The sequence below is a fragment of the Pyxicephalus adspersus genome, chromosome 1 (assembly GCF_032062135.1).
Source record: "Pyxicephalus adspersus chromosome 1, UCB_Pads_2.0, whole genome shotgun sequence".
Lineage (NCBI taxonomy): Eukaryota > Metazoa > Chordata > Amphibia > Anura > Pyxicephalidae > Pyxicephalus > Pyxicephalus adspersus.
In genome coordinates, this window is record NC_092858.1 from 56977455 (window position 1) to 57004525 (window position 27071).

Consider the following 27071-nt stretch of genomic DNA (forward strand, 5'->3'; position numbering starts at 1 on the left):
ACTTTAATACAAAAACATTATTATACCTTTAAATTCTTCAATATTACATTTGCACTTACATCATACACAAAGGTATGTTGGTCCAGCCTAAATCACTAGAAGATCGTATCTCCACCACCAGAAAGTTATTAATCACATTTCTCATTTCCAAGAGAAAAGAATTTTTAGAGCAGCCAAGTAGATTATTTGCTTAAGTGCATGTGCACAGATTGATGTGATTGTTAACCCAATTGTCCATAAACCATATTGGAAACATCACACAGGTAATACTTTTATCACAGGAGGTGTTTCCATGAACCATGGTTTATTCAGGAATTTCATGGACAACCAGGTACCTTTTGATGTAAAATAATTAATGGTCATTAACCTCCATAATTAACCAATTATTTATAACCCCACAATTGTAATGAATGACCACCATAAAAACCATTGAAACTGATTAGTGTGCTTTTCCCTAATTTGTAGTATCGAAGAACATCTTATTACAACCATCACAATTCGATGATAACCTTTACCTTTCTAACTTTATATCTACCTCTTTACCAGCATATGTAGTATATATCCACTGTCTAAAAATTCTTTGTTGGTCAGACATATGAATGATATTTTAGATAACCTAATAAATATGTGCAACATCCCAACTTTTTAACATATTCAAAACCACCACTAGACGAATCAAGGGACTTTTAGGGCAGCTAATAAAAGAAAAAAAAACATAACTTTTAATTTGATATTTTAAAATTTGTCAAGTTAAAATTAGAAGTAACATATTCATAAAATTATCACAGTTGTATAGTCTCATACAGTTTTGACACGTTTCCCGGATGTATCCGCTTCTTCAGGAAATGCTGTTGGAAATGTAATACATTGATAGGTCTCATTTCAATAAACAGCAATAACAACATCTCCTAATTTCATTACATTTTGCATTTTTGCATACAAATTTACATACACTTAGTCTGTTGAAAATAGTCAATTACCAAAAAACCAGTAGTTCTCAAATCCATCAGAGAAGGGAGCAGGCAAAGCAGCAAGGCCCATGTCCAGGATAAACATAAACTTTATAGAACAGGTATACCTACAAATGTTCATATTAAATTTAGCTAATTGGTTCTAATCACTCTATTCTACATATGTTGTATTTGTTTAAATAACTTCATATCATTATCTGCCGCACTAAAATGCAGCCGTTATATCTACTGAAATGAGTTTTAGCAATGAAGGCTAAAAACCATCTGATGGTAATTATTATGCCATTTAGAGTACTCCAAAAGTTTCATATCGTATTTTCCCAATTTAATAGATAAAAAGAAAAAAAAATTCTTCAAAAAATATATAGAATTTTTTTGTGGAAAAAAATCACCTATTTAGTCCCAGCACACAATTCACTGCTTCACATGAATCTTATGTTTCTCACTTGGTTCAATGGAGCTGTGATGGTGTATTCTATGGTAGATGTTCTTCCTCCATGGTGCCTGCGTCCTGCCCCCTCACCTCCCCAACCATTAATGTTATTATTATATGGCCCTGATTCTAAATACATGATTTAATCAATTACTTGCACTAAAGGAAAGGTTTATAACTAATATTTCGTTTAATCCCAGAAACTCTGTGGCTTTCATACAGAAGATCCTCCTCTGTTTCCCTTTTTAATATTTCTTGGTCAAAATTACCTCCTTTCATTGGGATATACTTGATCAGGAGCAATGAATCGCATTTTCTCGGCGGTCACAGGGTCCCATATAGAAACTCAATTGTGTAATTATTTTGGAACTTAATACATTGTATACATGCTCATAAATTGCTTTCTTAAAAGTTTTTTTCATCTTATCAATATAGTACCTACCACAAGTACAGAAAGCCAAGTATATCACACCTATAGAATCACAATTAACAAAACATTGTGATGTGAACTTTCTCAGTATATATCCACTTACAATGGTTACACTTCCTACATGGAAATGTACCACATATATCTCTGTTTGTACTTTAAACATTGGTTTTGAAATGACTTCCTGCTAATTTATCCCGCAAATTATGATGGTAGTTTTCGGTAGGTAATCTGGGGATAGTTGGAAATATGTTTAATAATCTCAGGGTCTGCTTTTAATAGGGACCAGAAATTATCCAATATTGCTTTCAAAGTACTATGATTCTGGAAATTATGTGTAATTATATTCACTTTATGTCTCTCTTTGGGTACTTTATTTTTAAATAGCAATTGTGTACGAGTTGGTGATTTTGCTTTCTGATACGCTTTCCTCTATACACTCTTAGGGATGATCTTGTTCGTAAATCTATAGCTGCTGCCTTAAAACCCTCTTCTTGCAAGGAAATTCTACGTAATCTCAGATATTGAGAGTAAGGTATATTATTTTTTTATCTTATTGGATGTGCACTTTTTGCAGACAATGTATTTCCTGCTGTTGTCTTACGGTTGTCAATGTGTTTTGATTATTGATCTCAATATCTACATCTAATAACGTAAAGAAAGACACACTCACCACCATTGTACATTTTAAATTGTAAGTATTTGTTTGTATAGCACCAAAAAATCATCTAATCCTGACCTAGAGCCTGTCCCAATGAGCATTACATTGTTGATATACCTCCTCCAAAATAAAATGTGAGGGAAGTATATCGACAAGGTCTCATCAGCAAACAAGTTTCTTTCCCATCCTCCCAGGTACAGGTTGGCATAGGTGGGAGCACATCGTGTCCCCATCGTCCCCCTCACCACTAACATGGCTACTAATATTGTGCCCTCTGGGATTTAATAGTTCTAGGGTATCTTTTTTATAGAAACGAAGACCAAGAACAAATGGATGTAAGTATTGATCTACTAATTGTCTAGCATTTGATCATATACTTCCAACTCCCGTAAACTCCAGTAAACTCCAATAAAATGTCCTGAAATTACCAGCTCCTTTACCAGCCCACCACATTCAAATTGCCCTTCCCCCTATGCAATGCTTGGATCATGTTGTCCAGGATATTATTGTGAGTTTTCTTCCTTCCCGAGCTTGATATAAGACTTAAAAATAAGATTTTAAAATGGTTTATTTCAAAAGTTGTGTAGCATTCAAAGAACCTGACCTTTTCCATCAATGCATATATTATGTGTCTATAGTCAGTGATTTCACAAATCCTGCTTTTATGACATTCAGGCGTTTTAACTTGTGACATTTTAACATGAGTTGTCTTGTCAAAGCTATGAAAAAATACTGATTTGTTCAGAAAAAGCTTAAAATCAAAAACTTATTCAAGTGTAAAAAGAGGTGAAGTTTATTCCCTCTGCAATAATTCAATGCATGGCAATATTACTTAAACTTAAAATAAAAAACACTTAAAATAGAAACTGAATAAAATTTCCTGAAATTAAAAATAAGAAACAATTTCAGCTTCTCATTTTGAAAAATACGTAAGAGTGTTAAATAAGTATTGGAGTAAATAGCTGTAAACTGATAATAAATCAAAATAAAATGTAATTTTATATGAATTTTAAATTCATTAATTCTGCGCTACAATTGATATCAGCTTCTCAACACAAATCAAAGAAATATTTACAGAATGAAGAAACACTTTTCAAATGTATCCGATGCATCAAAATTTGCCATAAATGGCTATTTTAAGTCATTTTCTGCATGCAACTGTCACAGATCCCTGGAGGTCCAGGGGATCTGTGCCTCCTTTAATGCCACCCACCTTTCACTCCCCGATACATCATCTACTCAGCACATATCAGGTCCAGGTCATGTGACTCCACTACCACAGAAGACAGGAGTTCGCAGACATGCTCCCCCTGCTGGTGGAGACGTGAACACCACTAACCTCTAGTCTCCTGGACCCCCTCTGGCGGTAGGATAGGATCCAGCAGGTCACATGGCTCCAGAAAGTTGCCTGAACAAGGAGTTCATTTGGCTCCGTTGCCAGGTTCCTGTTTGTTTCTCCTGTTCCAGATTCCTTGTGTACTGACCCCGGATTGTTTCCTGACAACTTCTGTTTGCTGCCTGCCCTGACCTTTTGCCTGTTTCCTGACAACCGTTGTTTGCTGCCCGTCCTGACCTTTGGCACGTTTGACTACTCTTTTGTATTTCCCTCTGGCACTACGTTTTGGTTCCTGCTTGTTAGCAGTCACCTGCCTCTGCATGTACGGGGGGCCACAACCTGGCAGTTGCCCGCAGCGCAACACCCTCACCTCTAGAGGCTCTGGTGAAGACTGGGCAGCTGCTTAGACTCTGCACCCTGTGCATGTATCTACCCACTGAGCTGGTGACAGAGGGTCCACTGTCCTGCCTTGCAGCCACTGTGACAACAACTGTGACAACAACTGTGAAGGAAACTTTCACAGCTGATGAATTTATTTCATATATACTATACTGGAGTACAACCAATCATTGTGCTAGGAACCAGTTTTATAACTAAGTCTCCCTATATACTGTAATAATGAACACATTTTATACTTAGTAAAGTATTATAGTTATACCTAGTAAATATTATTATTATTACACACAGTATTTATATAGCGCCATCATATTATGCAGTGCTGTACAAAGTCCAAAGTTGTGTCACTAACTGTCCCTCAAAGGAGCTCACAATCTAATGATACTCTCACTCTGATACTCTGGATGAGATAAAGATATCCAGGTATACTATTTTATTTTATTTTTTATAAATACAACTTATCTATCCTTCCCACCACTCCTCTAATGCTGCCTTTTTGAAATTCTCTACACTGGCTTCCATTTTCCATTTACCTTAGAATCAAATTCAAGCTCCTGTGCTTAGCCTCCAGTTACACTTACTTTTCTGACCTGATGGAAAAATACTCCCCTAGCTGCTCTCTTCACTCCTCCAATGACCTACTAATGATTTTGCTCTCATAACCTTGCTACACGCATGGCTCAAAGGCTTTTCCAGAGCTGCCCCAACTCTCTGTATGGTCTTCCTTGTCCTATTCAGCTTGCTCCTACTTTCTGCTCATTTAAAATAGCTCCTAAAATCCATATTTTCAAACTTGCCTACCCATCATCTCCTGTCTCTTAAACCCTCACTACTCACTCACCATTCCATATCTCCCCTCCTATTGTGTGCTACATCACCCAGCTCTTAGATTTTAAGTTCTTCTTCTGGGTCCTCCAGTTCTCCTGTCATTGTTTGTATCTGTCTGTCATTTGCAGACCCTATTAAACGTACAACACTGCCTAATATGTCAGTGCTATATAAATACAGTTTAATAATAATGTATTTTCAATATTAAAAATTATAATGAATATGATGCTGTCTTTCACTAGCTAAGAATTCAATGAATATTAGGAAATTCTTATGACTACTTTCTTTTTATAAGTCCTATAAAAACTAGACAGATAGGGGTCCATTTATAAAGCTATAAATCTGACATTCACTAAAACAAATAAAGGTGTAAACTACAGATTAGTATAAAGACATTTTACAGGAGGAGAAGGTTCCCATCCATCCTTGTAATCTAAAAGGAACAATTACACATTTATTTACTTTATGCCTTTTTATACAGCTGATTTATTATTATTGGGCCTCATAGGTTAGTGAATTTTGGTTGTTCAGTGTGCGATTTCCACAGAAAGGAAGATGAATAGCATTTATATAGTATAAGTTTAAGGTCTGCCTTTTTTTTACCCACTACGCCCTTTGGAACCCTGTTTGGGTTGATTTTGTAATCAACCTTATGATGAACAGTAACATCAATCATAATAATGTATTTAAACAGCAATCATTTCTGACGTTAGGAACACGCTTACAATTACTTTGTATTGTTAACATTTAGTTTCCTATTATAACAATGCTAACAGGTAACATAAAAGAACATTTTATATTTTTCAATGGTAACCTCCCATGTTTTCATTTATTACAATGCATAATTGTAATAAAAAAAATACTGACTGGAAGACTTTTTTGAGGCACAATTCTTTGTACTTCATATATTGTTAATATCAAGGCAGCACAATATTCTTTTGAACTGATGAATGTTTTTTTTTCAGTATAATTTCCATGAATCTGAGACTAATAAAAGGTAATAAACCTTATAATGAGGACAGTCCTTCATACTGATATTCAGTTTGAACAGCTGGCCTCTAGAGATTTAAGCCTTAAAAACATATTGTGAAATTATATCAACTCATAACGATAGAAAAGAATTTAATTAAATTACGATTCAAAGTCATTAAGGATTATTAGAACACATAGACAAACAGTCTTTGTAATATTGTCCCCTAGTTAAAGATTCATTTTGCAACACAACTAAACATGCAATAACATACATAATCATTGTATTGTGGCAAATATAATACATACTGATTGCCATATTTGCACAATATTCTGTGATCTATTGTGTGTGTGTGTGTATATATATAATACTGATTTCATAATTATCTTCCTCTAATTAGACAAACAGGAAATTAATAGAAATTCTCCTGAAACCATATGATATGATGGTAATGTTTTCTAGATGTCTTAAAGTGCTTAGGCATGTCTTCCAGACTGTTTGCAGAGTTGCAATTACAAAAAGGTAGAAAAGACACATCCACAAGGTACTAACCATTCTAACCTATCAAAACGTGAAAGAATATTTAAATATTTTATTAATTTGTACAATTTGCTCCACTGGGGGAAATGAATTGCACTATGTTCCATTTAAGAGGTCCTTTGGGCCAAATATAACCTTAATTGCTTCTTCTAAAAATGCTTCTTTTTTCATACTACTTTTTGTCAACCCCTTGTGAGCTGATGTATTTCACTACCTGTCTATTTTCCTGCATCTGATTCCATAAATCCAAAGGTGCAAAAAGCTGGATATATATCAACACATAGCGTTGTATTCTAAAACGGAATTCATTGAGCTCCCATTTGAAGCACCAACGCAATAGCCTATACGTTGATATCAGCAATTTGGGAGACATATATCATTTTAATTTTCTATCTACAGGATCCTGGTTTTGCATGTATTAGGGAAAATGAGTGGTAGATATGTACAATGTGTCCACTGTGTATAGATAGTTTAAAAAACAGAAACTTATTTGTCCATGGAAATATTACTTTTAGTTACTAATGAGCCATATTGTACCTTACAGATTTAGAAATGTGGGACTGTATTTTCTCAGACAATCTGAAATTGCTGAAAGCTAAAGAAGGATCAGTCTCTTAGCAAAGTTGAGTTCTGTCCTGGTGATCATCTCTGTGTCATTGGGTAAGGTAAAATGATTTCAGTTTTCAGATGTTTAGTTCATTTCTGCAGCCACACAGCCAGCAACAGGGCAATGATCCTAAGTACACCAGAAAATCGACAGTAGAATGGCTGAAAAAGAAAAGAATCCGGGTGTTGCAATGTCCCAGTCAAAGACCAGACCTCAAACCAATCCAAAATATGTGGTGGGACCTTAAGAGAGTTGTGCATATATGAATGCATAGTTTAACGAACTGAAGCAATGTTGTAAAGAAGACAGGATCAAAATTCTCCCACAATGATGTAAGACAGAATAAGTCAGAGAAAATTATTATTGATATACTTAACTAATTGCTGCTAAAGGTGACTCCATGAGCTATTGAATCATGGAGTGTGCTTAGTATTTTACACATGGATTTTGGCTTCATAACAGTGGAATCCGGTGGAATTTTCAACCTGTGTGTATGTGTGTGTGTATGTATATATATATATATATATATATATATATATATATATATATATATAGCCATTTTAAAATTTGGTGGTATTCTTGTACTGGTAAGTTTCTGAGCGAAGGCTATTGTTTTGTTTTGATGCTTGACAAAATCTCTGTTTTTCATGCTTATGTGTGAAAAATGGATTTTGCTGAACATATTTCAACAGGAATAGTTTGGCTTTATTTAAACATTTCAGGAGATTCATCTCGCTAAAATATGAGATCATTTCTTCTTGCATGCTCTGGGTCATAGCCCTTTGCACATTGATCCTTGAAATATTTACAATGACCTTTAATATTCAATTACAAGGATAGCTATCCAATTATTCAGGAAGCCTATTTTTTAACCGTATAAAATTAAAGTGACTCTGTCACTAATTTTTAAAGTTTAAATGCAGTCATCCTTCAGAGATAAAAATCTAGGGGTGCTCCATATAAGCTATAAAATATATGTTGCTTATATGAAAAATGTTTGCTGTACAGTGAACGGAAACTTGTGCTGTTCTCATTGCATTTACACATGTGACCTATTGCCTATAGGCCATCTTAATCGCTACAGACAATGTAATAGATAAGAGGAAGTTGTTGCTAACTACTGCTAATTGACCAAACAGATGGAAACCTACTGCTGACACTCAGATAAGACAAACATTACATCTTTTCGGTTTTGAAAGCCAATCGCAGGACACTACCACCCTATTAACTGTTTATGGACTAATATACTTATTTGGATTTCCGAGTATACATTATTGGACCTTTCTGCTTGATCATACTTTGATTCCAGAATCCCTGGTAGCAGTGCTCCATTAATTAAATGTCCTGGTAAATAACGTTCTCCTTGTTCGTCACCTACCGTACCAAGATTTTCTGGGTAGAATTCTAGATGTGTGAGCAAGAAATGTATTTTTAATGATATGCTACAACCCAGTTTCTGGTATGAATCAAGCAGATTCTGAACTCTTGAATGCATCCCAAGCTTGTGGCTCAGCTGCTGAGAGAAATTGTTTGAAAACATCATCCTGCAAAACAGACTTGATCTGTGGCCCTATAAATATCCCTTCCTTCATTTTTATGCTTATGTTTGGAAACTTCTCAACATGGTACTAAAAACCCACAGAGTTTGATTTACCCATGGCCTTTACAAGGTTCTTCATGAAGCCTTACTTGATATGGAGAGGTGGCAGAAATATTTTATGCGGATCAACTAGAGGCAGAAACTTGACACTGCTTGTCCTGGACTTATGGGTATCTCTTGGTAGCCAATCACGCTTGACATAATGCTCTCCCGTAGATCGGCTGTCCCACAGGCATAGGAAACAGCAATATTTTGTGAATTCTCCTTGCATTCCAATCAGCAAGCCAATGACCTTTAGATCCCCACAGATGTTCCACTGGAGTGTTTTATACTGGATTGCTTCAAGTAGTAACTTCATGTTGTCATAGGACTCCTTTAGGGTAACGGAATGAGCAATCGGTAAACTTGGCTTGGAATTACCATTATGCAGTAAGACTGCTTTCAAGTTTCTTTTAGAGGAATCAATGAAGATACGCCATTCAGATGCAACATGCTCTTGTGAAAAAACTGGTAAAGCGTGCATTTATATCATGACAGTAGCACAGTGAGCCATCACTAGTGAAGAACGTTGTCAAGTTATGATTTTCTTTTCTATAGTGAGTTACAGTTACACCCTTTGCAAGCAAGTGCTTCTGTTTAAGCCTTGAAGCAAGAAGTTCTGCTTTGTCTTTGGAGAGATTTAGATCCTGAACGAGATCCTTCAGCTCTGCTTGTGTAAAGGTCTATGGTTCTGAATCTTCATCGGCCAAGTAGTCAGGATCAGATGATTCGGGTTGTAACTGACTGCAACTCCAGAGCATTCCTCATCACCTTCTACAGAAGCAAATCCATCATGTTGCGCTACCTGAACTAGCAATGAATCATCATGGGGAACAGGACTAATTGCAGAATCGAGGCTGGGATATACAATTTTGTGCTTAGTTTTACCCGAGGATCGACTTTTGTTGACGCAGCAAAAATAGCAGTCGATAGATGGTCCCGCGGTTTTCTCCACATCATTGGGATTGCAAATGGCATTGCTGCTTTACGCCAATTTAGCCAGTCACACAGTCCATTGGAACAACTGGTACAGATGACATGTGAAGCCCAAGATTTATCCTGGTCACTAAGTGGACAGTGGAAATATAATTTGTATATCTTTTAAAGCTCTGTGGTAATTTGGTGACGTTGTGCTGTCGTTGTGAATGAAACACACTTGTAATTAAAATGTCTGGATCATTAAGGCAATTTCTAGGCATGATGATAAATGAAATCAATCACAATTAGTGCGGTCTCTAACCTTAAAAAAAAGAAAACTTTTGTTAAATGTTGTAATATGTTAAGGCTATTTATAACGAATTTCACACAATATATAATTAGCTGCATCACAAAAACTAGAAGCGCTAGACGTATGAAAAATACTACAAAACCAACATAAAATTATATCTGATTAAAATGGCATGTTGACCTGTGTTATCTTATAGGATCTACTCTACTCTGTTTGGAAACCCCCTAAAAGAACCAAACACTTCAAAAAGAAAGCAATTAATAACATTATTTTCCAGGTATACTACTCTTGATGCCAAACCTTTCTGAATAAAAAAAAATAGGCTTCCTAAAAATTCTGCTTTTAAATCTTCCCGGAGTTTCAGATACAGGACTACCTTCCTGCATGGTGGTTTCTTCTGCTTGCCCATGTCCTCTAGTGATCTAGGGGCCAGCAGCCATGTTTTATTCATGTTATGGTATTTGGTCAACGTTTTCAATCCTGGACTAGATCCATTCCAGGTTTGCTTGATTTCCTGGTTTTTTCTTGATAGTCTGGGTTTTATCTTGATAGTCTATCTTCCCCAATTTTGAAGAGTTTTAATAAATTAGGCCCCATGTTGGTTTTTTTTTTTTTTACTAAACACAAGACTGGAATAAAGAGGGGCAGCACTAGGAGCCATTGGGGTATGCTAGACAACAAGAATTATGTTGACAGAAAGAGTATGATGACTATTAGAGATGGCCAGATATGCCCAGATTTGACTGGATTCAAGTTCATTGGACCATCTTAACAATTCTAATATTGTTACTTTGAAATCTAATGCTTTACTGCTTATCTTCAGACCTCAGTATATTGCTGTTCCCTTATTGTCTAAATATAGGTTAGAAGTGACTGAGCTAAATTGCTTAACTAAAGTAGAAAAAGGTCAGATCATCAACCTGGTTGTTCTTTTTTTTTTTTACTTTCAGGTCTGCATAGACCTGCACAGACACATCTTTGGCTTATAAAACTTCTCATATATATTTCAACTGTATTTTGATGTATGTGCAAAGGAATTTTAAAAAAGATTACTTACAGCTGACTTGAAGATTTAAATGAACATGCAACTGACTAGAAGATTGAAATAATCATACATTCACTTTTTTCACCAACTAGTAGTCATAAATGGGTGATGGTGTGAAAGGCTGTGAGAGAATCTGCAAACATGACTTCAATGAGAAAATAGGGATCTCAACATCACTATATGGAATAGAGTTCACCAAGCATGATGTGTTCTTGAGAACCCCCAAAAAGTAGTACAAACAAGTCATTCCTAAAAACATACATTCATGTAGTGAAATATGAAATAGAAGTTTGATACAAAAAAGGAAGACACAAAAACATCACAACAAGTGCCAATAATCAAAATCCCTATAATAGTGTTTTGGTTTTTTTTTACACGCAAATGCATTGGGATCACTGCACATCTATTCTTCTTTACAAACTGAAACATTCACTGTATGAACTTAAAAACGTTTTCAATTCTGATTTCCTTTGAACCTCTGAACTAATATTTAGTTTATGACCACTGTTTCTGAGAACTGATGCACATTATTGTTGGAGTCAACCAAATTCTGGCACCTGTAGTATTCTAGCCCAAAATGATTGTATTATTTTCCACAATTCTTTTGCATTTCTCAGGTTTCTGACATAGTGAGCTATGTTTACAATTGAACAATTGAATAAAGTAGAATAGGGATAACCATCTATCCTTGTTAAATGCTTTACATTTTTATTTATTTTTTGATACACACTTTTGGCATTTCCAGGTACATTTTTATGTTTTTATATATTTTTATATCAATTTACAGCTTCATATTCAACTGCATGAATATTTTAGAAATAATTTGTCTTATTTTTGGGTAGTTACATCTGGGTGACCTTTATTCCATACATTGTTTCACTAGCTAAGCGAACATTTAACATTCACTCTGTAAAGTTTGAAAAGATTGTTCACTTACCACTTTTTACTTAATCAACCCTTATGAGTGCTAGTTTGGCCTAGCCTCTTTATCTTAAGAGTTTCTGTTCCACACTCCTTGTGGATGTGCTTGTTTTTATGGGGAAAGCATGTTGGCCTCTTTATATGCTATTACTTTGGAAGCAATTTCCTTCACATTTTAATATCTCACTAGAGAATTATTTCCTATTTTGTAGCCAAACAGCTGTTTTTCTGAAATATATATAGCACTTGCAAAATGTTGTCATGCCTACTTATTATTTTAATCTTTATCAGATGTTTAATAAAATATAAATTTCTTTACTAATCTCAGTTTCTTATGTTTTTTTTATTTTTGGACATACTTAATTGACTGGCATAAACTTTTAGTGCTGGTTACAATTTCAGCCTGAAGGAGTTGAAGTCTTTAATCTTCCAAAAGATAGAAGTTCTGGCAAAACATTTACCTGTGTGTGTCATGTGATTGCAATTACTTTTATTTTCTACAATAATATTCAGAAATAGTGTACATGCCGTGCAGAAGTCTAAATCCCCAGAAATCTTAATTCCGACCAACACCATTACCACTGTGACCCTTCTCCCTATATAAATATGTAAAGACCTTATTCTAATACCTACTGTAGGTATGTGCATAATGTGGGAACCTTCTACAGCTTTTTCATATCAATAAAGTCGTAGACTTTAGGTAGGTAGATGTAACATGTTAAAGATGAATGTAATGTCACACTTAGTATATTTGCTACATACTCTACCTCCTAGCCTTTTCTCTGACTTTATGGTAAAGTTTCTGAGTTTGCATGGTTCGTTTGATTTACTGAATGTCAAAGAGGTCTGATTTTTGAAAGCTCTCCAAGACTGGATGAGATAGACTATCATAGGTGAACCAGCAAACCTGAAATGGATTTAGTCCAGGATTTAAAATATTTGCCAACTAATGGCTAATGATTTATAAGAAATCCAATCCAGGTTTGCTATATCACGCAAGTTAACCCATGAATATTTTCTACAGTCTTGGAGAACTTCAATAAATCAGGCCCAGACCTGAAAAGAAATTTAACAGACATTAAAAATGTTATGGTTTTCCACCACCAGGTTGTACATTTAGTCAAACTAATAGTTTAGTGTAGACATATTCATTTAAGGCATTTTGTAGGGCTGGAGGAAGCTCAGAACAACACCCAAAATTGTCTCTAAATGTTATCACACATGTGGTATACCACCCTTGTGGGATCACCTTTTCTGGGGTAAAGGGTACTCTCAGACTGCAGGAGAGGTGTATGAAGCACACTGTAGACAGTAGATAAGGTTGAAACTGAGCCACAGTCAGTTTTATTAAAAGGTTGCATAAGATAAAAGAAAAGAAAAGAAAAATAAATCCTAACCAGTCAGGCACTAACTAAACAGCAGGCAGATTCCTCTCTACCAGTTGGTGGCTAACCCAGCCAACTCAACACAAATGTTCTAGCAACCTTTACTCACATGTAGTATAGCAATGGCTCTCACAGGCAGCTTCAATGTGCCCCAGGTCAGAGAGAGAGCTTCCTTCCTCTCCTTCCCTTTATACCTGCTTCTCACAGCTGTGCAGTATTTAATGTCCAGAAAAAGAAAACCAAACTCTGGCCTGGATCAGAACACTTCTGAGTGACATGCAAAACCCAGGTCTAAAATCCAAGCAGACCTGTTGCTGCTTAATCTCTCCCAAAAGAGAGATGAAACAAGGAGAAATATATCTTCTCTCCAAGATGACCCCTTTTGCAATATCACACACAGTACAGTTTTTCTTGTATCCATCCCCTATGTCTCCTATTTTGGGCCATCCTTGGTTCCCATTAAGTAGCCACATTAGGATCCCACGTTTTGCTCCTGGATCCAACATATAGACTGAGCTTCTCATTTTAGAAGACAGATAGGCTGGAGCAGCTCCTGCTATCTTCTCAACCACCTCCAGTTCCTTCTTTTCACAAATGGGAAGGAGACCTTAACTTATCACTCCCCACCAAGAGCAACTTTTATACTTTGGACATGGAGCTTCAATTACTAATAAGTATCAGGAATTGAATTACAAGTTGCTAATGGACTGGTAAAGAATGTTGATTTGATTGTAAATCTCCCTTCACACTTCTCTTCATATAACAATTACATGATTTTGTTGCATTCACTTTTGCCAGTCCACAGACAACCTTTTCATTGCTCTGAACATACCACAGCCCTCTGCTGGACCCCCATTAGGGTGAGTTGGGGTGGTCGGGAGATAGAGGTGTCCCCATTCCTAAGCCCTAACTAAATTTCTTCTGATCTTTTTTTTTTCCCTACACTTCTCTTCATTCCTATAAATTCTATTTCCTTCCTTTTATATATACGGAAAATCCTTATTTGGCACCCATTTGTCTCCTGTTTAACTGTTCATAGGGCAGCTACCAGCACCATGAGTTTTTGACTACAGGACCATTTACAACGTAAATTTTATTTTTCTGTTTGGACAATGATGTGTGCTTCTATTTTCAATATGATTAGACAGTAGAGCATATCTTTACTGTAACTAAAATTTCATACAATTTTATAATTACAGTATGTTTCTGGATTGCCTTAAAAAAAAGAAAAAGTATACATGCAATAAAAAAAAAAGAAATAGAATACATGCAAAATATAACAAACATTCTTATTCCGTAGTTTCTTGGCTTGACCAGTCATAGAACAGAAAACATGTTTAATCCTTTGTTTTATTTAATCCTATTTGGTTTGATACATTTAATTCACTGTACTCCCTGAAAGTGCATTTCATATTCAAGAAAAAAAGTTTTTGCTTACTTTTGCTCACTTGGTTTGTCACGCAAAGAGAGACAGGACCACTAGGGGGTGTGTGGAGGTAGTGTGAGCCCTGAAAAGGGTCAAGGCGCACAGTTTAAGCCGTAACCAGGTTTTCTCCAGAGCCTCTAATGGTGAGGATGTTGCGCTGCTGGTTACGGCCACGTTGCAGTCCTTGGGCACACAAAGATGGGCAAGCACGGTACCAACTCACCAGGCAGGAGGATAGTCAAGGAAAGCCAGGGTTGGGACAGACAGCAAGCAAGAGAGGTTAGGTCGGATGCCAGGGGTCAATAGCCAGGGATCAGGAGACAGCAATGACACAGGGGCCACTTCGGGCACAGGCAACACTGGAGACATTGGAAACAGCAGGAGGCACAGGAGAAGCAGGGATATCCACAGGCAGACTGGAACACTGGAACAGCACAGGGGAGATGGCTGGGAACCAACAGACTGGACAACAAGTGATGAACACAGGAGCTGGACACAGGAAACACTGGATTAGGCAGCAGGTGTACAGGAACTAGTTCACAACACTAAGGGCTTGGCACAATGGAGACACAAAGAAATCACAACTTGTTGCAGTAACAAAAAGTGCAGTCTGGCTAAATTTTGATTGGCCAGCGGATTGGACGGAATTGATAAAGCTTGGAAACAGAGGCACGCCCAGCTTCAAAACTGCAAGCACGCCTAGGAGTGGGATGCCTGTGCTTTAGTGAGGAAGAGGTAGGTGTGACATTAGATTCAGAAGCTTTGCTTCTTTGATGAATGGCAATTCCTATTGTTGGTAATTTTTATTTATTATATAATTTGTATATTTTGGTTTTTTTTTAGGCGTGCTGTTTTTCATTTTTGTTTTACAAAAAAATAAATGGTAATATACTATATAAAAATATATAGTTATCATATAAAAATATGTCATCATTAGCATCTATCAAAAATATCTCCTAGATTTGCTTCGTGTTCATGAAATCTTGAAAAGCAACTTTATTTTTTTAAATTGTGTAAGGTAACTGTGCTGCTGGGTGTCTACTTTAAGTTTTATTGTGTTCCATTATTTTTTTAATTTTTTTTTACAGATGGTTTCAATTTAATTGGAGCCTGTACATCTCTTGGATTTTAAGATGAACTTTGCTCATGTATTGTGCACATATGTTCCTTACTTTTGACAAAAAAAGCCACGGGGATATGGCTGGAATATGCATTTATTCTTCAACACTTTCTAAATTCTAATAATGAACCCATCTGGAATAGGAGCCCCTTGATATGTCAGTACTAGGCAGCACTGAATTGTTCCTGTGCTATTGGCAGTGCTACTGACCTTAAATAACTTATTGAACAGCTGTGGAAGGTTATAAAATTTATTATGCAATCCATCTTTTGTGCTGCACTTTTAGAAACTTTTCACAGGGAGAGCCTATTATTTTTATTCAAATCTCAACAGACTAGTCCAGATGTACCAGAAATTTAGTGTATTTGGGATTATTCCCTTTTGCTTTCCAAACAAGCATTACAAATTTATTCTCCAAAAATACAAATGACAATTATTTTGTTGCCTTCGTACTAAAAAACGCAATCATACATACATTAATTTTTTTTATAGTATCCATTCTTCATGGAGTAATTTAGCAATCACTTGAGCTGTTTATAACAAATATGTTTTTTTCACCTTGTGAGATTGATGTTCAGGTACAGTAGGGAATAAATGCAGATGTACAGTACACAGTGAGGCGAGTTCCTTGTAAGCTACAAACAATATTATAAACTCCTATGCAGTTTGTGGTAGCAACTGATTTCTTCAAATGGCTCTCAACGAGTTAGTAAAAGAAATGTAATTTTTGTTCCATGGAACCATGATGACCTTTGGTGACCAAGTTCTGTGTTATCTGTGGTGAGCTTAAAGGAAAGAGTTAAAAGGTTCAAATCAAGTACTTAAATACACATTTTCAAATCTGCTTCTAGACATAACCAAAGGTGGCACAATATCTAAAGGCACTGTATAATAAGATTTTTAGACATCCGTATAAAATAAGGAGGGTTGACTGGGTTGGGTATATGTAAAATGCATATAAATTCTAATATTTTCTAGGAATGGGTAAGGAATTTTCATGTATACCTCTCATCATTCCACGGGGGTGGGGGGTGGGGGGGTAGATATCAGGTCATCCTCCTATTAAAGTGGGTGATAGGTGAAGATTCCATGATAAGCCCCCACATCACATTGGAGAAGAGGCCTGTCCCCCCAAATACAGACCCCATTGTTGAGGAAAGGCGTGTGGCTTAGTATAATAGAAAAACAGGGTAATATTCTTGCTGCCCCTCCCTTTTCCTGGCCACTCAGGCTGTATTCCTGGATAAGGGTCTTTAGTTATAAAAATGTGACAGTACCAAATGACGTTAGATAAAACTATTTTATATCAATGTATGTGGATGTTAATTGAAATCCAAATCAGAGAACACCGTCCCCCTAGTAATTGTTTAGTTTTCAATAAATCTTTAATGTGACATGTTAATTTACAAAATAAAGTGTAATATTTACCCTTCTACATTCTAGTGCTGGATTTCCTCCCCATGCATACGACCACATACACTTACAGGTGTTGCTTGGAGTGTTGCTGCTTCAGCAGGAGGGTGACTCTCCTGATGTTGGTCTGGGCATTTGAAGGTATATGAAACAAGAATGAAGAGGTGGACAGCTTTTTTTGTCAACAAAACAGAGATGACTATTTACTTAGTAAATATACAATACAACAATTGTTCAGAAGCGCTTATGCAAATTTTGATTAACTAATTTAAGAACAAACTTATAATTATTTTATCAGGAACTAATTAAATTATCAGGAATTAGCAAAAATACACTCAAAAAACCTAGAGATTATCAAATCCTCATCCTTTTAATTTAACATTAGAGTGTTTAACAAGAGAGAAAACAAATTCCAAAAGGACAAATGGACCTTCACAAAACAAAAAACAAATAAATGGGAGTCTCCCACCCTCAAGCATACCATGTCCCAGATGGACACATACCTGCTGAGACTTTCCCTGGAACAACAGAATTAGAAATAACAAATCTTTTCTTGTATACCCTTTTGGCCAAAGAGGAACAACTACTCAAATTGGACTATAATTTTGTCCTTTTTCCAACCCTGATAAGTTCAAATTGGTAAAAGACATTCGTTTGTTTGCCAGAAACCTTACTTTAAAGGTCATGTATGACAAATCACTACCTAAATGTTAATTTCAACTACTACCAGAATTTGAAAACTTTATTACCCAAGATTTCAAAAGTTTGAAAAAACAACTTTTGGAAGAAAATGAAGAATTTGATAGACAAGAAGCTTAATCCACTCTAATTGCGACAGATGAAACTCTAAGACCAACAATTCCTACAAACGTTTTTTCAAACATTTTTCCTCCAATGACTCCATATTCATTTACACAAATGTTTAATAATTTAGTTACTCAGGATATTGAGGGTATGAGACTAGACACACCCAAGTCTGAAGAAAACCTGTATCCAAAACTCCACTCAGCTTTCAAAACCCCAGAAAAATAGAAATATAGTAATAAAACCAGTTTTCTACTCCTTCCCCTTCCCTTGTCCTACCCTCCTCCTTACCAGCATCAAAAGATGAGATTACCTGTATGTGAAACACCCTATTATTCCATTTTTCTACTATCTTCCGAAAGTACACAAAGACCTCAAGAACCCTTCAGGACGACCAACAATATCTGGCATTGGATCAATCTCATCCAACACCAATGAACTGGTCGACTCCTACCGGAGACCCCTTGTGACCACCTTACCCTCATTCCTCTAAAATACCATTGAGCTACTCAAAATAAACATAGTGTTTTGTACCTTGCAGGATTAAATCAATCTTGACCAGATCCCCATTTTAAGTTTATAAAAAAATTTTCAAACAGTGTTAAATATAAGAAATAAGAATAGTTTGGAACCTGTATTAGAATTGATGGGAAAAATAATCAAAATCCAATAAATCTGTGGTTTTTATTGTAGTACATGTAACTGTATGTATATGGTTGTGAATATATTTGTGTGGATGTGCATGGGCATGTGTATACATACGCCTGCGCATGTATATCCAAACATGAAAAAATGATTCTATTTATATTATTATGTTTACATCTCTATTACTTATATTATGAAGCCACTGACTGTTTTGAATTAAATGTATGTTTTACTTATATATTATTTAAATATGGTAAGGCATTGTGAGGTATTGACATGTCCCAACTATCAAGAGAAATACAGGCTCCCTATGTATGATAATTTCCTATATATACATGCATCTGTTGCTGTGTGCTCTGGTCCCTGGGTTCCCTCTTTCGGCGTGGGGGCGCCCAGACCATCGGAGTTAATATCTGATGAGGGTTTTCTTACTCTGAATAGTGAAGGGGATCTGCGGGGTGTGGCGGTGCCTCCTCCCCTGTGATTGACGGGTGCTCCCCAGATCGCCAACGTCGCTCCATGATCAACGGGGTGTGCCCCATGAGGAGAAGTATATCCGTCTGAATTGGATGCTGCCTCCACGTGCTGACGCCGTCATTTAAGGACCGGCGGGACGGCGGACGAAGGTAAGTATTGCGGTCTTCCAGCGTAAACAGTGGATGCTAATTTCTCAATGTCTACAAAAAACAAGTAAGTTCTCTGTCCATGGGGGCAATGATTTGTTGGTTTATTACTGGGGAACAATTATAACTAAAGTATTTTATTATTGTATCTTTTATGTTAATTGATGGGCGGCACTGATAAGGAAAGAATTCTCCTTTCTTCTGGACACACACATTGGAGTAATGGTAAATATCATGGATGTAGTGGCACGGGGCATATAGGTCACAATTAATAGTAATGTGCAGGTCAACAAATGAATCCCAATGTAATTTAATTACTCTGTTTTGAGTATTAATTAATTAATTAAGTTATGATTTAACATGAACTCAAATACTACTGATTAAGAACTGAAATAAAGGATTGTAGATTTTGAGAATATGCATGGTTAATATGATAAAAACAGATTGTGGTGATGACTATATAGCTGTAAAAATGATTCCAAGAATAAATAAAGAATGGTGAATACAACATATAAAAAACATAGGCAAAAACTTTTTGAAATGTACAAAAACTTCCTGATTCAGATACAAATAATTGAAACACACAATTTTCTTTCTCTTCCATCGAATCATTGTGATGAAGGTTATAAGACTGGAATGTCTATCTTCCTTGTGCCATACTCCAGCTGTGGCCTTTATTAACAATCTATGAGAGAGGGGTTTGCAGGTGAATCATGACTAAATAGAAAATGTTTACAAAATAATATGTTTATTTTGTGTGTATATGTAGAAAAGGGAAAAAAAGTTTAAAAATACAAAATGTGATTGTAATTGTAGATCTCCTTTTTCTTAGGAAGCAGACTCAGAGAAACGCATAGAAGTTTTGGAACACCTCGTATAGAGTTTTCCATAAGGAGATCTACATGAGTACTGCATTTTTCATTGTTTTTATTGTTTCATTTATTTTAACAAGTGATCTCTTTAAATAAAATTGCATTCTGATTTTAGATTGTTGCATGAAATCAAATATTTGTTCATTTTTTGAACTCAAAAGTCTCACTATCTGAAAGGATCTGCAGTCAGACCCTTTCACTATCTTTGATGGTTACCCTGTGGTAAACCGAGCTGTCCACTCAAATTAATGTCTAATCTAGTGATCCCACCCAACTCACTACTAGTTACAATCAATATGGAATCTCTTTACTCTACTATCTTGCACCAAAAAGGACTGGAAATTATTCAGAACCATCTAAATGACTACTATCCCAATACTCTCACCTTTAATATCTAAATAGTCTCCCTACTTGGGTGCATCTTAACCAGAAACATCTTTACTTTCAAAGACACCCACTATTTGCAGATAAAAGGGTTTGCAATGGTAGTCAATATATATTTGGGTGACTGGGAGAAAAACGTCTTCTCCAAACCAACAGTCTCAGTATTCAAACGCTACATACTTACCCGGCGTAGGTACATTGATGATATTTTAATTGTTTGGATTGGATCAGAAACCTTTTTGCTAAAGTTTATCTCTGAGCTTCATATTAATTCTTATAACCTTAAGTTTACCATGAACGTCAACCATCAACAAGTAATATTTTTGGATACCTATGTTAAAACCTCTGAAGAGGGTCAAACACTCTTAGAAATGAACAGATGTTCTGTTGTTGGTCAACTTAATTTTGCTCAATAAATACTGGATTGTATGCACTATTTAGGTGTTTACATAAAACAAATAATACTAATATCTAAAACTTCCAGGGACAAATAAACTTTGTGCCAAACAGACGTTCCTGCTTTTTCAGCCTTTCAGGTTGTTTATGCAGGTTTGAATGGAATTTTAGACCTTGGCCAACTATATATTGACTTACCCACCTCAGCTTCGTACTGGAAGCACATAAAGGTGGATTCCTCCTTTAACCAGAAGCAATGTCATCCATGAATGTTGCTTGGAGCTAAGCCAATGACATCAGAAATTATAGGAAGAAATAGTCAATCTTTTCAATTTGAAACATGTTAAGCAATATGCCCAAAAAAACCCTCTTTGCCTATTTCTTCCTATAATTTCTCTTTATATGTATATGTACACACATAAATGCATACATAAATACATTAGTGCACATGAAGCAAAACATGCAATAAACACCTAAAAAGAAAAATTTACCGGAATGAGGATCCTTCTCTGGAAAATTGGCCGGCGCATTTTTCAACTGACAGAACACAGTTCACGCGCACATAGAGGTTACGCCTCGGCGCACAACAATGCGCATCACACTCCTGAGGTTTGGCGCACAACTATGGGCAACTGAGTTTTATTAAGCCAATTGTGCTATTTTTAGCCAGTCAAATGAATCATAGAAGGGAACTCCTTAAAAACAAGCATAATTGAATTTTTATATTGTAGGTCCTGGGAGATTGTAAAGGAGATCATATAAAAACAAACAGAAGCGTATGATATCATGAATAAATATGTGAAAAGGCTATACTTAGTATCAAATATAATACATAGATGATTCTGACTTACATGGTCTTGTTATGTGGCTTAGTTTGCTAGTTTGATGAAATCCTGAAAAGAGATACCAAATTTTTGGGGAGGTTGTTATTATTAGTCGTATAGTAAACAATTGGATACTGTAGAACAGGCAGGAATGGATCCCAAAAAATATATTTGAGGATCTATAAATTAATGATAATGGGTTATAAATAAAATTATTTTTAATATAGAGGCCGAGAGAGTGAGATAAGATTGAAATCCAAATCTATATACCAAACCTATAATGCTTGCTCAAGCTAAATAGGAATCCTTCAATGCTGTGTGTGGAGAGCCTGTTGGCGTGCAGTGGAGCAGGGGAATCCCTGTAGCGCCATCTCTGTTTAAAAGACGGCATCCCTGGGACTTCCCCCACCCCACGTGCATGCTGCCGGCGTGGGGAAAATCCTAGGGGCCGGTCTAGTGACGTAGGCTCAGGGGGCGTGCCTGAGGTGCCTGTCGTTGTACAGTGCTCGTCGTCCATCGTCCGAATGACTGTCCTGGCAGATCCACGGATGCTGGACGACGAATGATCCTAATGCAAGGAAAGGGAGAGAGCGCCCAGCAGGGTGTCGCTCCGTCCTTCTCCCCCTCCCCTTTCCATGGAGCAGAACGGTGCTGTATGTACAGCACTCGTTCATGCATCGTGCTGTCCTTTGTCGTTGGAAAGGATCGTGAAAGATCCTTTCCAACAACAATAATTGCACGTGTGTATGCAGCTTAAGCTGTGTAAGTGCTTTTTAAGGGATTTCTCTCCCTCTTCCAACCATAACTAGTTGATCACTCATTTTAATTGATATATTTTTTCATTCCTATACCTTAGACTTCAACAAAAAAATGTAATATTCTTCTAACTCTGTGGAAAACTATACTTTCAATGAATTGACCATCCATCAAGATTCTTTATTACCCTAACTAAGGAAACTAAGTACCCCTTATCATAGCTACAACACATGAAAGTGTTGCATAAGTTATTGATACAGTTGATTATTTACCTATAACCATTAAGTAACATCCATTTTTAACCCTATTAGATCACCACTATCCCTAGAATAAGCCCATCCACCTTCAATTCTTAATTCTACCACTAAGAGTATGATCAGCAACTAGCAGGTGAGATTGCCCAGGCGTGCAATCCAAGGATTGCCTGATTTGCCTACTCCCAGGGTCACCCCATCAGAGCCTTGACCAGCAGAGGTAGAGTTCTGTGTAGAGACAGCCAGTTGGTCAATTGTGGTCATGAAACACACTACAGACAAGGTGGCGTCAATATTCAGATGAAAGGTCCCTCATTTACAAGTAATCAAGTATATGACTCCTTGTGTAGTGTAGGTAATGAAATGTTTGGAGCGATGTACATTTTCATTCGGCAACAGTATGTTAAGGGCTTCATTGATCCAGGGACAATGGTAACATTGTCTGCATTTAAAAGTACTAATAATACCTGCTAAGAACCAGATGCATTTTTATGTGCCCGTACACAAAACCTTAGAATTGAAAAAAGCTCATAACTGTATATAACGTAAAAAGTGTTGAAACCAGACAAAATTATTGTAGAGAGAAATACTCTATGGTATCAGAGAGAAAATGTTATTATTATTAGATTAATTCTTATATTTATTTATTTTTAATATGATTTTGTACTTTAAAGGATTTTATACCCTTCAGAGAGATAATTTGTGCATCGATTGTATGTGTGAAGTGTACAGTCACCACAAACAAGAACGTGGTTGACATGTCTGAATTCTGAAAAGGTTATATAAAGGACGTGAGTCTAGCAGGGCAGCCTCCTATGATGACAGTTATTTTGTTTTATTGTACTGGAGGAACCTTGTCTTCGGTTATGACAGCATTCACAAAAAAAAAAAGGAAGACAGTATCTGCTAAGAAGAATTATAGCTGAAAAGCTAAGTAGAGTGAAAGAGACTGGCAGACACTAAGAAGGATTATGCCAGGTTTATGAAAAAACTACATCTCAGGCAATTCTGATAACGAAAGAATTCAGCATTAATCTGAAAGGCAAAGCCATCAACAACAACAGAAAAAAGGATCACTTAGAATTTTCTAAAATCATTTTAAAAAGAAAGGTTTCTGTGGCTATATTTGTGTATATTTAAGCACCTGTATGTGTTAGCATGCTCACATTTATTCAGTGAGTCTTTTTCGTATATACTGAACTAACATTAAAAAATGGGGCCATTGTAATAGTGTTCAAGGTTATCATGTGTTATCAAATATTATGACATGGCATTATGAATCCAAAATGAGTAGCATTTTAACCCTGTTAGTGTTCAATTATGGAAAAATAAACAAACCATATTACTTCCCAGCAGTTCTTAAAAGCGTTTTTCTACATTTAGAATGGGCGTTTGGGGTACCTGACTGAAAGAATATAGCCCATTCACTTAGCAATGTGATTTATCCCTCTGCAACTGATATTACTTTTCGCTTAGTGAGTATGGGGAAATTCACTTCCCAATCATGTGCAAGAAATCTACAAAAACATGATTTTGCTTGCACAAAATTGAAGAGCTAAAGTCAGTAGCGCTTTACCTAATTCACTAAGCTAAATAAAACATTCCTTACCGTAACTGGACGATGCCTATATGTACCCTATATTTGTTTTTTTTTCTTTCTATTTGTTCTTATTTTAGGCTTTCTTTGTTAATTTATCCCCCCCCCCCGTATCACATGTGCATGTATATGTGTATATAAATAACAATATATATATATATATATATATATATATATATATATATATATATATATATATATATAATATATATATATATATATATATATACATATATATATAGATAAGATCTTACTTGAATACCTACCTTGTATAACTTAAGTGATATGGGCAGCACAGTGGCTCAGGGGTTAGCACTTCGGCCTTTGCAGCGCTAGGTCCTAGGTTTGATTCCCAGCCAGGACATTATCTGCATGGAGTTTGCAGGTTCTCCCCATGTCTGCGTGGGTTTCCTCCCACATTCCAAAAACATGCAGTGAGGTTAATTGGCTTCAAAAAATTGACCTTAGACTACAATAATGACATATGACTATGGAAGGGACATTAGATTGTGAGCTCCTTTGAGGGACAGTTAGTGACACGACTATGGACTTTGTACAGCGATGCGTAATATGATGGTGCTATATAAATACTGTGTGTAATAATACTGTAAAATTTTGTATTGTGTTCAGTGCTCAATATATATTAGTAAACATTGTATTACACAGGTTTCCCTAAAAATAATGTGTTATTATAATAAATCAAGTAACTACCAAACTCAGAAGTATTAAGTTAAATCTTGTCCTATGTATTGGCTGAAATAAATATTTTAACAAATTTACATGCAACCCTGTAAGCATTAAATCTAGAAAGTTTTATGCATGAGAAATAGTGATTTTTTTATTTGTGCTCTAGCCAATGACTTGCTGTTTCCTCAACCAAGATAGAATTGCATTGCTAAAGATTCCACAGTGGCCAGTAAAAGGTTGAATGGAATTTAGTTCTCCTTTGTGAGCAATGTGAAGAGAGAGAAAGGACACAGTAAAGCTTTCATTGACCCAAATCTAAATCCAGTGTGTCTAACTAGGAAATTGCTCATTCACATGAAAGCCAAAAAAGCATCTAGGCCTCAATAAGGCTGACACAGCAAAATCAATTCAGAAAACAACAGCTCGGTTTCGGAAGTGTTCTGTACATGAAAGAAGGGATGAATCAATAAAATCAGAGAACAATTTGCTGGTGTTGTTCACTTTCCGAAGCAATACTCAGGCTTTGTGCTATGAATTGTGAATAGAGTGTACACATATCAATCTTTGGTAATCATTTAACTGTTTATTTTGACTTATATTGTCAGAAATAAAATGCATTCGAGAGTGAGTGGCAAATGTAACTCTTTCACAGTGCTTTGGCAAGAGGATTATGACTTTAAGCTCATTAGGTTTTCTGCTTTGTAAATCGCCTTTTGATAAGAAAAAAAGGACCATCTTAAACATTTGGAGTTTTTTCCAAATGTTTCTTTTACTAACATTTTAAAGTCATCCCAATATTTCTGATATTTATTATACAATGAAGCAAAGGAATACAATAATTTTCATATACTTTTACAGGTCTGAGAAATACTTACTCTGCCCAGCTGAAGTCGTACAAAGATCCTTGTGCCCTGGAGGATATAAACATATCAGTTGGTAAGAACAGCTCTCCAAGCTACAGTGTACCACACAGACCAAATCCAATGGTTGGCTCAGACTAGCAGATCTTGTTAGATTGGTAAAATGTTAATTACTGGTTTGGTATAATCACAAGTATATTGATAACATGGTTTATTTAATTATAGTTAAATATATAGGCATCTGTATTCAAAAAAACTGTTCAAAGGAATAAATAAACCTGCAGAATACTTGCTGCTGAAAGATTTGCATAAACTAATACAACTGTACTATTATTTTCCTTTAACAGTTTCCATTGTTGCTCCTGGCTGAATATATATAATTTTGCAGCCAGAGAACTGATTTACTAAGAAAATTCAGATTGTTTACTTAGTTTGGTTAATATAGAAAAAGTGTACAATGTACCTGACCAATCATGTACAAAAGAAACAGATTTTTGCCTTGTACATGCTTGGTATCTATAATGTCACACTATAACTTGCTTCAACCTGACTTTTAATTTCTATTGGCTTGTACGAGATGAAAGTTCTGACTTATCTGCCCATCAACACAAGTCCTTAGTGTGTGAAAATCAAAGGGTCATGTTCTTTTCGGTTTCTTATTTCCTGCCCAACACCTACTTTATAGTCGCTGCTGTTTGGTTATCTAGTTATGCACCTGTATTAAAAAGAATGGTGCATTTTTACACAAATTATATATCAGATGTTACAAAACTGTAAAACAGGGCTACAATTTTATAGCTTATAAAGACCTGCACTGAGACACAGGTAACATAGAGAACAGGCGGAAAAAAAGGCATACTAGAAATTTACTTCTATCATTTTTTGTAACAGATCTTATCTGCAATGCTTGCCAGACATCAGACTCTCTCTCAAATCTGCCTACTAACTTGTTGAACAGCTTTCCAATAATGCCAATGCAATTTGCAATGTGTGTTTATGGGTTGCAGAATGCATATTTTCGAA